Source organism: Nannospalax galili, unplaced genomic scaffold (genome assembly GCF_000622305.1).
Source record: "Nannospalax galili isolate Female #2095 unplaced genomic scaffold, S.galili_v1.0 scaffold294, whole genome shotgun sequence".
NCBI classification, from domain to species: Eukaryota; Metazoa; Chordata; class Mammalia; order Rodentia; family Spalacidae; genus Nannospalax; species Nannospalax galili.
In genome coordinates, this window is record NW_008335053.1 from 1,076,585 (window position 1) to 1,086,812 (window position 10,228).

At 46.8% G+C, this 10,228-nt stretch overlaps 1 long non-coding RNA gene across 1 annotated transcript; it reads left to right on the forward strand.

Moving 5' to 3' along the window:
- Positions 1 to 3,609: 3,609 nt before the first annotated feature.
- On the forward strand, positions 3,610 to 4,697 carry LOC103731374. The gene is made up of 2 exons (XR_607140.3): positions 3,610 to 3,834; positions 4,399 to 4,697. It is a non-coding gene; the product is annotated as an uncharacterized LOC103731374 (long non-coding RNA).
- Positions 4,698 to 10,228: the final 5,531 nt, after the last annotated feature.

A 10,228-nucleotide genomic window follows, 5' to 3' on the forward strand; every position in this document is an offset into this window, starting at 1 on the left:
TGGTCACAGCAGCGAGAAAGTAACGACTACAGCCATACTGACTCCCCTAACCTTCTCTTGTCCCCCTCCCCACCCCACCTTTGCTGACCTCTTTCTAACTAGTCACTCATCCACTTTTATGTCTTTTATTTTTGTGATCCACCAAGTTTGATGAGGGTTGCTTGCATGAGCATGGGGAGGGTGTGCTATTTATTTACTGGTGGCTATACCCCTTAAGAAAATATAAGATGGCAAATTTTATGTTGTTTTACTATATGTATTAGTCACTTTTCTGTTGCTATGATAGAAACAGCATGACCAAGGGAACTTATAAAAGGAAGAGTTTATTTAGCTTATGGTTCTAAAGGAGCAAGAGTCAGTCCATCATGGTGGGGTGGCATGGCAGCACACGTGGCTGGAGTAGGAGCAGAAGCTAAGCTCTCACATCTTCAAGCAGGCACAGGAAACAAGAGAACGATTCAATATCTGACAAGGCTTAAAAACTCCCTAAGCCTGTACCCAGTGACATGCTTCTTACAGCATGGCCACACCTTCTAAGACCTCCTAAAGCAGTGCTACCAAATGGGGACAAAATGCCTAAATACTTGGAACCTATGGGGGACATGCTCATTCAAACCACCACACTATAATTTAAAAAATCAACAAACTAGTGTCCTTACCCTTGTCTTCAGGTGACAGGAGATAATCAACGAAGGAGTAGAAATTTCACTTAGGAGCTGGGAAAACAAAAGATGGGATGGGGTCCGAATGGTGGAGAGGATGTTGTTTTATGTGGTACTAAGATTATTTTTCTGAGCGTGATGTAGGGAGAGAACAAGTGGCCAGGAGGAGAGCCTGGAGGACTGAGGCTCTTGAGGAGCTTGAGGGAGCACTGGGAATGGTGAGGCTGCAGCTGGCCTGAGGGGACAGTGCAGACACTAAGGCTAGGAGACAAAAGATGCAGCCAGTGTGGGGAGGGCAGGGACCACTGAGGGAGGGAGCAGAGGGTGGAGAGAGCAAGTGCAGGGACAGGAATCCTCTGGGAGGCTGTTGCTGTAGGATCCACTTCTGAAGGAATGAGAGGAGGTTGCAAAGCTTGCCCAGGCAGTGTCAAGAAACAGCTGAAGGAAGCCTGTCTCCTGTCCTTGAGACAGTGCAGCACAGTCATGATTAGGCTGATCTTTAATGAGTGGAGGGCTTCTGTGGTGCCTAGCTAAGTTCCTTTATTAGTCTTAATTCAAGTTTTTACTGAGTGACACATAGGAGAGTCACCTGTTCCCCTCACTGGGCTTGAAGTCTGGCTTAGTTCAGTTTCTATTGTTACTACTGAGTACTACACTAACCTAGTCTTGCTGTGGAAGTATTTTTTTTTTTAATCAATGTGACCAAAATTTACCATGGGTTTGAAGGCTGGGTCATTCAATATGGAGTGGCTGCCTCTGAGTCTCAGGAAGCACAAGGCATCACATGACCACAGTGTCCTGGCTCAGGCCTCTTTTCCTTATACCATAAAGCCACAGTCCGATAAGTTAGGGCCCCACTGTTATGATGTCATTTAACCTTGATTACCTACCCACTGTGATGGCTAATCTTGACTATCATTTTGAGGAGATTTAGAATCACCTAGGAGACAAACCTCTGGCATGTCTGTGAGTGTATTTCCAAAGATGATACAGAGGAGGGAAGACCCACCTTGAGTGTGGACACCATCATCCCATGAACTTTGATCCTTGACTGAAAAAAAAGAGGAAGCATGCTGAAACTAACATTCCACTTCTGCTTCCTGACTGCAGATGTGATGTGACCTGCCACCTCATACTCTAACCATGCCATCTCTGCCATGGTGGACTGTACCTTCAAACCTTGAGCCAAAATGAACCTTTCCTTAAGTTGCTTTTGTCAGAGCAACGGAGAGTAGTAACTAATATGTTTCCTGGTCATCCCACCTCCAAACACCCCAGTCAGAGCAAGTCTTCACCTCATTGCCCCTCACAATGTGGATTAAGTTTCAACAGGAACTTTGATGGAGACCTTTAAACCACAGAACTGCCCCTTTTACCCTGCTTTCTTTTTCTCTACTTATTGCTGCTCTACACAGCATGTATGTATTTGCTATGGTAAATTTAAACCATAGGCTATAAAACCCAGTTATTCATTCAAACACTAGTGTTGCTGTGGAGGTAGTTTTAAAATGTGTGTGTGTGTGTGTGTGTGTGTGTGTGTGTGTGTACAGACACGCTGTGCCACAGCATGCATGTATAGGTCAGAGGACAATCTTGGGTGTTGGTCCTCACCTTCTGTCTTGTTTGGAGACAGGGTCTCTCGTTATTCAGTGCTGTGTAGGCTACCTGGCCTGTGATCTTCTGGAAACTCTCTCATCTTTACCAACCATCTCCTGGTAGAGGCGTGCTGTGCTGGGATTACAGCCACTTGTACTACTATGCTACCTTTTTTGTGGGTTCTGGGCCTTTGAACTCAGGCTGTCAGGCTTGTGCAACAAGCGATTACCCACTGAGCCATCTTCCAGCCATGTGGAGATATTTTTTAATACAGGTGGTAGAAACCTGCTATAAGTTGACTTTAATGAAAAGAGATTGCCCTGAGTGAATCTTGTCTAAGAGTCTCATGTTCTGGCCACTAGCTGGGTGACGGGTGGAAATCATCTGAGAGGCCTTAAGAGAATTTTCTGTATGGAAGAATTCTGCCCTAAAACTGCAGCCTCAATGTCTGCATGAACTTCTAGGCTGCCAGTCTGCTCCATGGATTTTAGAGAGTTTCCAAGCCCCAAAATGTGCAAACAATTCATTGAAATAAACCTCTTTATATATAAGCAATATGCATCCCCCCCCATGTGTGTGTGTGTATGTGTGTGTGTGCGTGCGTGCGTGTGTATGTGTGTGTGTGGTGTAGGCTAGAAGCCAACCTCAGGTGTCATTCCTTAGGAGCCATCACTTTATCTTTTGACACAGGGTCTCTTGCTGGGACCTGGAGTTGGCAGATGAGGCTAGGTCAACTAGCAAGTGAGCCCAATGGATCCTCTGTCTCCACTTTCTCAGTGCCGGGATTGCAAATGCACTACCAGACCTGCTTTTCATGTGTGTGCTGGGAACTGAATTCAGTTTCTCATGCTTGTGCAGCAAGCAGTTTACCAACCGAGCCATCTCCCCAGCCCCATATGTCTATATCTTGATTTATCTATGTATCATATGCCTCTCTGTGTAATCTAGCTCCTTCCTGCTGGTTCCAGTCTGGAGAACCCTGACTGACAGGGGCTCTGTTGATGAGCTTGTCACTCTTCCTCTTCTTGGAGGGGGTCTCTCCAGGGTGGGGTGTTCACTTATTTCTTTTGCAGCAGTTTACAGTGTCAAGGACAGTGCCTGGCAAGAATTAGGTTCTCAGTTCAATGCAAAGATCTTTGTAATTCTTGTCTGAATGTGTTGATAGACTCAATTTAAAATTCAAGGGATAAGGGGGCAAAAATAAAAGGAAAAGGAAAAAAAATAGTGCAGAAGTGGTAGTTCCGGTAGTTCCATGTAAAGCTGGGGATTTCCTGGTTGGACTCAGCCCCTGGATCCTGCAACTGAGTGTGTGTCTGTTTTCAGCTGAAGGAAAGCCGTGGCAGCGGAAAAGGTTGCAAATTTAAACTCAAGTTCAGATTCTCCTAGCAACATGCACGCCCTCGGCTGCTGGCTCGCAGGATCCAAGCACCAGATACGTACAGCTGGGGTGGTTCATGTTGCTAGGAGAACAATGACTCCCCTGCTTTCCGAGCAGCATGTAGGTGACTGGTGGCATTTCCAGGGGTGCGCAGGTGGGCGTCACCTTTTGTTTCCCCAGCGACTGCTTCACAGCAAGGTGAGTGAGGGACAGTGAGGAGTAGAAGAGAGAGAAGCTGAAGCCCTTGTTTCTGTTTGATTAGGAACAGTCTTTTGTTTCAGAATATGTCCTCAGTGGGTTTGCAATTAGGGACAGTCTGTAGGAGATTATGAAACAACGAATTTCCCATAATTGTTGGCTCCCAGCATCCACAGACCATCTGGATGAGCTGAGGATGCAGTGTGGGGGAGTGCACCCGGTGCCGGGTCCAAGAATGGGAAGGATCAAACTGGCATGAGTTGGGGTGGATCGGAAGCTGGGTACGGGGATATTTTCATTTGCTTTATGACGTTAACAGACTGTGCTGACCTTGCTCTTCCAGTCCATTGTCAGGGCTGAGTCAGTCAGCAGGTTGCCTGGAAAACAAACCAGAGTGCTCACTGAAGTCAGGAGACTGATGTCCTTCTAGCAGCCTTGACTATGACTTTGCCTGTGGGCTTGGAGGGGTGATGGTATGGTGTGGTTGGGGGATGGAGAACTGGAGGAGGGGTAAGGAAAATCCCTCTCTACCCATCCTTTATTTGTGCTGTCTCCAATTCACAGACCCTCATGTTCCCAATTCCATCTTGGAAATGATGAAGCTCACTGTGAGGCCGAGTTTTCAAAAGACACGGCAAGGCTGAGTGTTGAACCCATCTCTGTCCCATTGAAGATGACCTTCTTTCTTCCACATCTGCTGTTCTGGTGGGACAGGATGCTACTTGTCACAGGATTTGAGTTGAAACACATGGAGCATATTTCCTGAGAACATTCCCAGAAGAATAGCTTCTAGTTCTCTCCAAGAGGGAAATCTGCTTCCAGGGTAGGCAGCAGCAAAAAAAAAAAAAAAAAAAAAAAAAAAATGCAGTATGTTCATCAAATGGAGTTCATTTTTCTCTTGGTCACTTGGAAAGACAATAATTCTTGAGATTATGTCACAGTTAGGTAGGGTCCTGGGACTGAGTTGTGCTATTAGAAGATGGACAAAGTAAATGAACCTGCTCTGTGAGTCTCTCTCTCTCTCTCTCTCTCTCTCTCTCTCTCTCTCTCTCCCTCTCCTGCCTGGATATCCTGCCTGGATATGGAGGTCACCTGATGGGACTCCAAGGCCCTGCAAGGTGATGTAGTAGCCAAGATAGGGCCTGAGTCCCTGAATGTTTTTGTGGAGCAGAACACCACCAGCCCTTGACTCACACGGAGGACGAGTGAAAACTCAGCCTTTGTTGTGTTGAGGCACCAAGCTTAGAGCTATTCCCATTATCACACAGCACCTGAAGGTGTGGATTTGATAATTTTTATGGGTAAGGGATGAGATGGTGGGACTCGACAGGAGTGTTTCCACAAAGAGGTAGGGAGGAGCCTCCTGGTGATAGGAGTGAGTGAAATCTAAATATACTACTTGAAATTGGAGAGAGAGAGAGAGAGAGAGAGAGAGAGAGAGAGAGAGAGAGATATTAGGGCAAACATCTAATCTCTGAAGAGCCTGCTCTTTCTCTCCCTCCCTTCCCCATCCTTCCTTGTGACAAGTTCTTATTATGCAGCCCAAGCTAGGCTGGAACTACCTATATAGCCTCAGCTGGCTTTGAGCTTGCTGCCTAACTGCCTTAGCCTGCTGAGTGCTGGGTTGCAGGTATGTGCCACCATACTGGCTGATGGAGAACTGAACTGCCATTAAAGACAATAACAATAAAGGTTAATTTTTATTGCACACACACTTTAGATTATTTCACCTAAAATCCACATAATGGGTCAGCAAAATGGTTCACTGGGTATCAGCACTTGCTATGCAAGCCTGATAACCTGAGTTTGATCTGATCTTCTACCTCCACATATGTGCTGTGGCATGTGTGTTCTTGCACTCACTCACGCATGTACACACAGAGTCATAATAAATAACAAAATTAAAAAAATCTATATAGCATCACAATGGGACAGGAATTCTTAATATTACCCCATTTTATAGGTGAGGAAACTGAGGTCAAAGAGATGAAGAACATTCTGCAACATCACCAGAAAGCAAACAGTAGCCGGCTTCTTTTTTTATGGTATAATTGATGTGCCCTAGTTCCTCATGGTGTATGCGTGTGTGTGTGGTATATGCACGTGTTATGCTCACACTTCTATGTACACACAGGCCAGAAGAGGGCACTGAATGTCATCCTTTGTCACTTTCCCTCTTATTCCTTTGAGGCAGGGTATCTCCCTGAACCTAGAACGTGTACTTTTTAATATTTTAGCTATTATTTTTATTTGATGTGTTTGAGTGTATTGCCTGCATATATGTAAATGTACATGTGTCATGCAATGACCATGGAGGTCAGAAGAGACAGTCAGATCTCCTGGAACTGGAGTTACAGACAGTTGTTAGCTGCCATGTAGGTGCTGGGAACCTGGGTCCTCTACAAGAGCAGCCAGTGTCATTAACTGCTGAGTCATCTCTCCAGCCCAGAATGTGCACTTTTTGCTTTTTAGCCAAGGCTGGCAGCCAGCAAGCCACAGTAATCCTCCTGTCTCAGCCTCCCACAACAATGGGGTTACAGGCATGCAAGAGAGTATGTCTGACTTGTTATGTAGGCTCTGAAATCTGAATTTAGGTCCTCATGGTTACATAGCAAGTACTCTTAACCTCTAAGCCATCTCTTCAGCCCCAATAGCTTGCTTCTTAACCACTGTGACTGGTGCCACACAATGGGCACAGATGCTTTTTAAAAGAAATTATGTAAAAAGATTTTTCTTTTTGCAGTGCTAGGAATTGAACTTAGGGCTTCATGTATGGTAGGGAAGTGTTCTCCCACTAAGCTATATACCGGGGCTGCACACACATTTTTTAATGAGGATGAAGCTTCCCTTGTCATCCCTGGCTGTCTGAAACAAAGGCATTGGTAATTTGGGTGGCTTTAATTGCAGGTTGCTAGAGAAGCCATGCCATTCAAAATTCTTTGTAATGGTCCCAATGTTCCTAGAAACTTCCTAGAGGAGGCAGGGCATGCTGGGGTGTCAGGGATGGGGGAAGAGAGTCAACAAGAGGAGAGATCAGCCCATGCTCATGGCAAGTTTTGAAGAAGAGAGGTGGATCTGCAGGTAGGAAACACATCCTGCTGGACTGTGTATCTTACACAGGAGAAGGGCCCAACCCAAGTGTGCTGAAGCTCACTCTGAGCCTAACCTGCAGGTGATGTGCTAGATGCTGGGGCTGCAGCAGTGAGCACAACCACATGGTGGGTGGGTGGTCCCTGCTCTCATTCAGCTGTTAGACTAGACTGTAGGTGATGCATGTGTCAATGGAGCTTGAGATGGAGGTCACAGGACCTTTGGGGTTGGAGATGGGATAGGGAAAGGGCTTAGAGGGGAATCCAGAAATTCTCAAACCCAATTTGATGAGGAGAGCTCATCTTCCTGCAATTGTTTTCAGACAACTGGAAGCCATAGCAGTGATCTCTCCGAAGAACTTGTAAGGTGCCTTTCAAGTGTGAGAGGGAGAGAGAAGGTACCCTTACCTGGCCAGGCTGACTTCTGTCAGAGAGCCAGAGGGAGCTCCTGAGGGTTGGCCAATGTGGAGAGACACTCCCCTGGGAGCATTCACTCTCACTTTGACTATCACTGTCAGATCTATGTTTGATTTTCTCAGTGCTATAGGTGTTCAGATAGAGCTGAAGTCTTGCACTGAATTCCAAGAAAACATCACTGAGTCCGGAGCCTGGAGGTATGACTTGCTGGTCGTACCCATCTAGAATGGTGCATGGTGGCAACCTACCTCCTCTTGGTGGACTCTGGTGCTGTCTGGAACAAGAACATTCCATAGTGTTAGCATCTACTGCTCAGCTGAGGGCTGTAGGGAGCAGGGAAGCAGGTGTCCTCCTTTCTGAAACAGGATAGGTTCTGCGTGGGAGCAGCTTCCTGTGCTGAGGGTTATCTTCTCTGAGTTTGGGTGGGGTTGGCACCAAGGCAATGATGAGGGAAGCGTCCTCCTCTTCCTGGTTCCTGTGAGCTCCAGGCCCCTCATGTATACTGCACACCAGGTTTAATACAACTCATGGAACTTACAGACAAGAGGGTAGAATTCCAGCAGTCTCCTCTTCTCAGTCCTCTCTCCTGTGCTCCTCACCCTCTGGATGCCTTCCAGATTTCCCATTACATTTCAAAATCATCATATCCTCTCTTAGCTGGGTTAGTATTATGTAGAGTCTTCTCTGTGTCTGGCCTTGCTGGGAGGGAGGAATTGAGGGAGGGAAGAAGGGAGGGGGAAGAAGAGGGAGAGGGAGAGGGAGAGGCAGAGGGATATCAAAAGGGAGGAGATAGCCTTTAGGGTATGGGCAGTCTCTGTTAACTGGTCATTCCCTTCCTTCCTTAACCACACATCCCTTGGGAGCAGGAACTGCTCCACAGAACATTCCCCACATGTAGGAGTTGGAATATAGTAGGATAAACCTTGTTGTGTCCTTGCTGGATAAATGGACCACTGTTCTTCATGCGGAACAGTGGTGTAGCAGTCATTGCTGCCTGCCCGGCATATTGTCAGGGTGTAGCTAGGTACAGTTATGAGAGGGAAATGAGGGCTGTCCACTAAGTTAGGGGAGGCCAGGACTCAAGACCACTTCCAGGAAGAGGAGATGCTGGAGCTGAGAACCATAGACAAGCTAGGAGTCAGCATGGTGAGAAATAGCAGGAACATGGGTAGAAGAATGTTCTAGGTATTGACAAAGCTGTACAGGGACGGCTGACTGACAGACTATTCTGGGAGCAGTGGTAGGAGGTGGAGAGGCCTGGGGCAGGCAGCCAACCTATCTTTCTGCAAATCAGCTTTGCCTTCCCCGATTCTGCAAAGGCTACCCCATTCTCCTGGAGACCTTCCTGGAAGAGCATCCTCAAGGGAATCCTCCATAGCCCAGCTTCTCTGTCCCTCAGGATTCTGGTGTTTCAAGTTCTGTGGACTCTGTCCCACCTAGGTCTCGGTCCTCTTCCAGGACCTCACTCTCATAGTCTGCTGCCCAGTTTGTTGTCCTGGCCTCCTAACTGGTCCTCTGACCCCTTGTCATGTTTGTCTTTAAACCATCCTGCACATATTTGCCAGATTCTTCTTTTTGGAGCTCAAACCATGCTCCTGACCAATGGCTTCCCTTGCTCCTTAGCTTTCCAGGACCTCAAAGTACCTACTAAATCAGGTGAGGACATCTCTACCCATCACCCCAGGATCCCATCTCATCCTGTGGGTTTTGTCCAAATTTCTAGACTGGTTCTTCATTGTCCATAGCTACACAATCAACAAAAACTAGACTCTGGCCAGGCGTGGTGGTGCACTCCTTTAATCCCAGCACTTGGGAGGCAGAGGCAGGCAGATCTCTGTGAGTTCAAGGCCAGCCTGGTCTACATAGTGAATTCCAGGGCAGCTGGAGCTACAGGGAGACCCTGTCTCTAAAAGACAAAAACAAAACAAAAAACAAACCAACAACAACAACCTAGACTCTGGTCTTTCCCAAACACTCCTGAGATATGCTTGGAATACCTATCCCAACATGTCCAAATTTCTGTGGCATCTTATATGTGCTTCAAGCCAAGTCTTACACTTGACTTTCTCTGAAGCATTTCTCCATTCTCTGATAGATCTTAGTCTAGCTCCTGCGTCAGTCACACCTGGGGCTTGGGGCACTCAGATGTCTATCCAGACTGTGGCCCTCCTTAGAAATCCATCACAGAGGAAATAGATTTTGCATGGCCGTGTGGGATTTGAGGAGAGAACAGATCAAACAAAATCACTGTGTGGCAGAGATACACAGGCTGGGGCAGTGACAGCTTAGAAAGAGAAGGAGGAGGAAGAACCATTAGGATCCACACAGAGCCCCAAATGTATCAGATGGTGCTTTGGGGAGATATGTTAATAGAGGAACTGGAACCCCCAACTCAGCCAGCTTGCCTTAGTCTTCTCTCCTAATATGATCCTCTCGCTCTGACCATGGTTTTCTGTCCCAGGTTGTATAGGCAGCAAGTGCTGGCCATCTCGTTCCTCTGTTTGGGTACAGGGTTGCCTCTCATTTCTGTCCTTTATTTGGATGGCAGTTTTCATCATGTCTTGAGGCTCCATCTTGGACTCAGAAGTGAGGGTGAAATTTGTTCTCATGATGCTTGGCCAACATCAGGGGCCTAGGCTCCCCCTCTGGAAAGCAAAATGGATTGAGCAGGTAGATTTGTACAAGGAACACTGCATGTGGGTGGATGAATGGCGGTGTCTGCACAAGCTCAGGGCTATCCCAGGTCACTGGAAACTCCTGTGAGTCATCTAAAGTGGATCAGGTTTTTTGGCTTTTCTTCTACTCTCTAATGTTTTGGGGGATTATAATTTCTAAAGAATGTTCTAAAGAATGAGCTGTCTTCTAAATTCTAGTAAAATTCCTTGAGA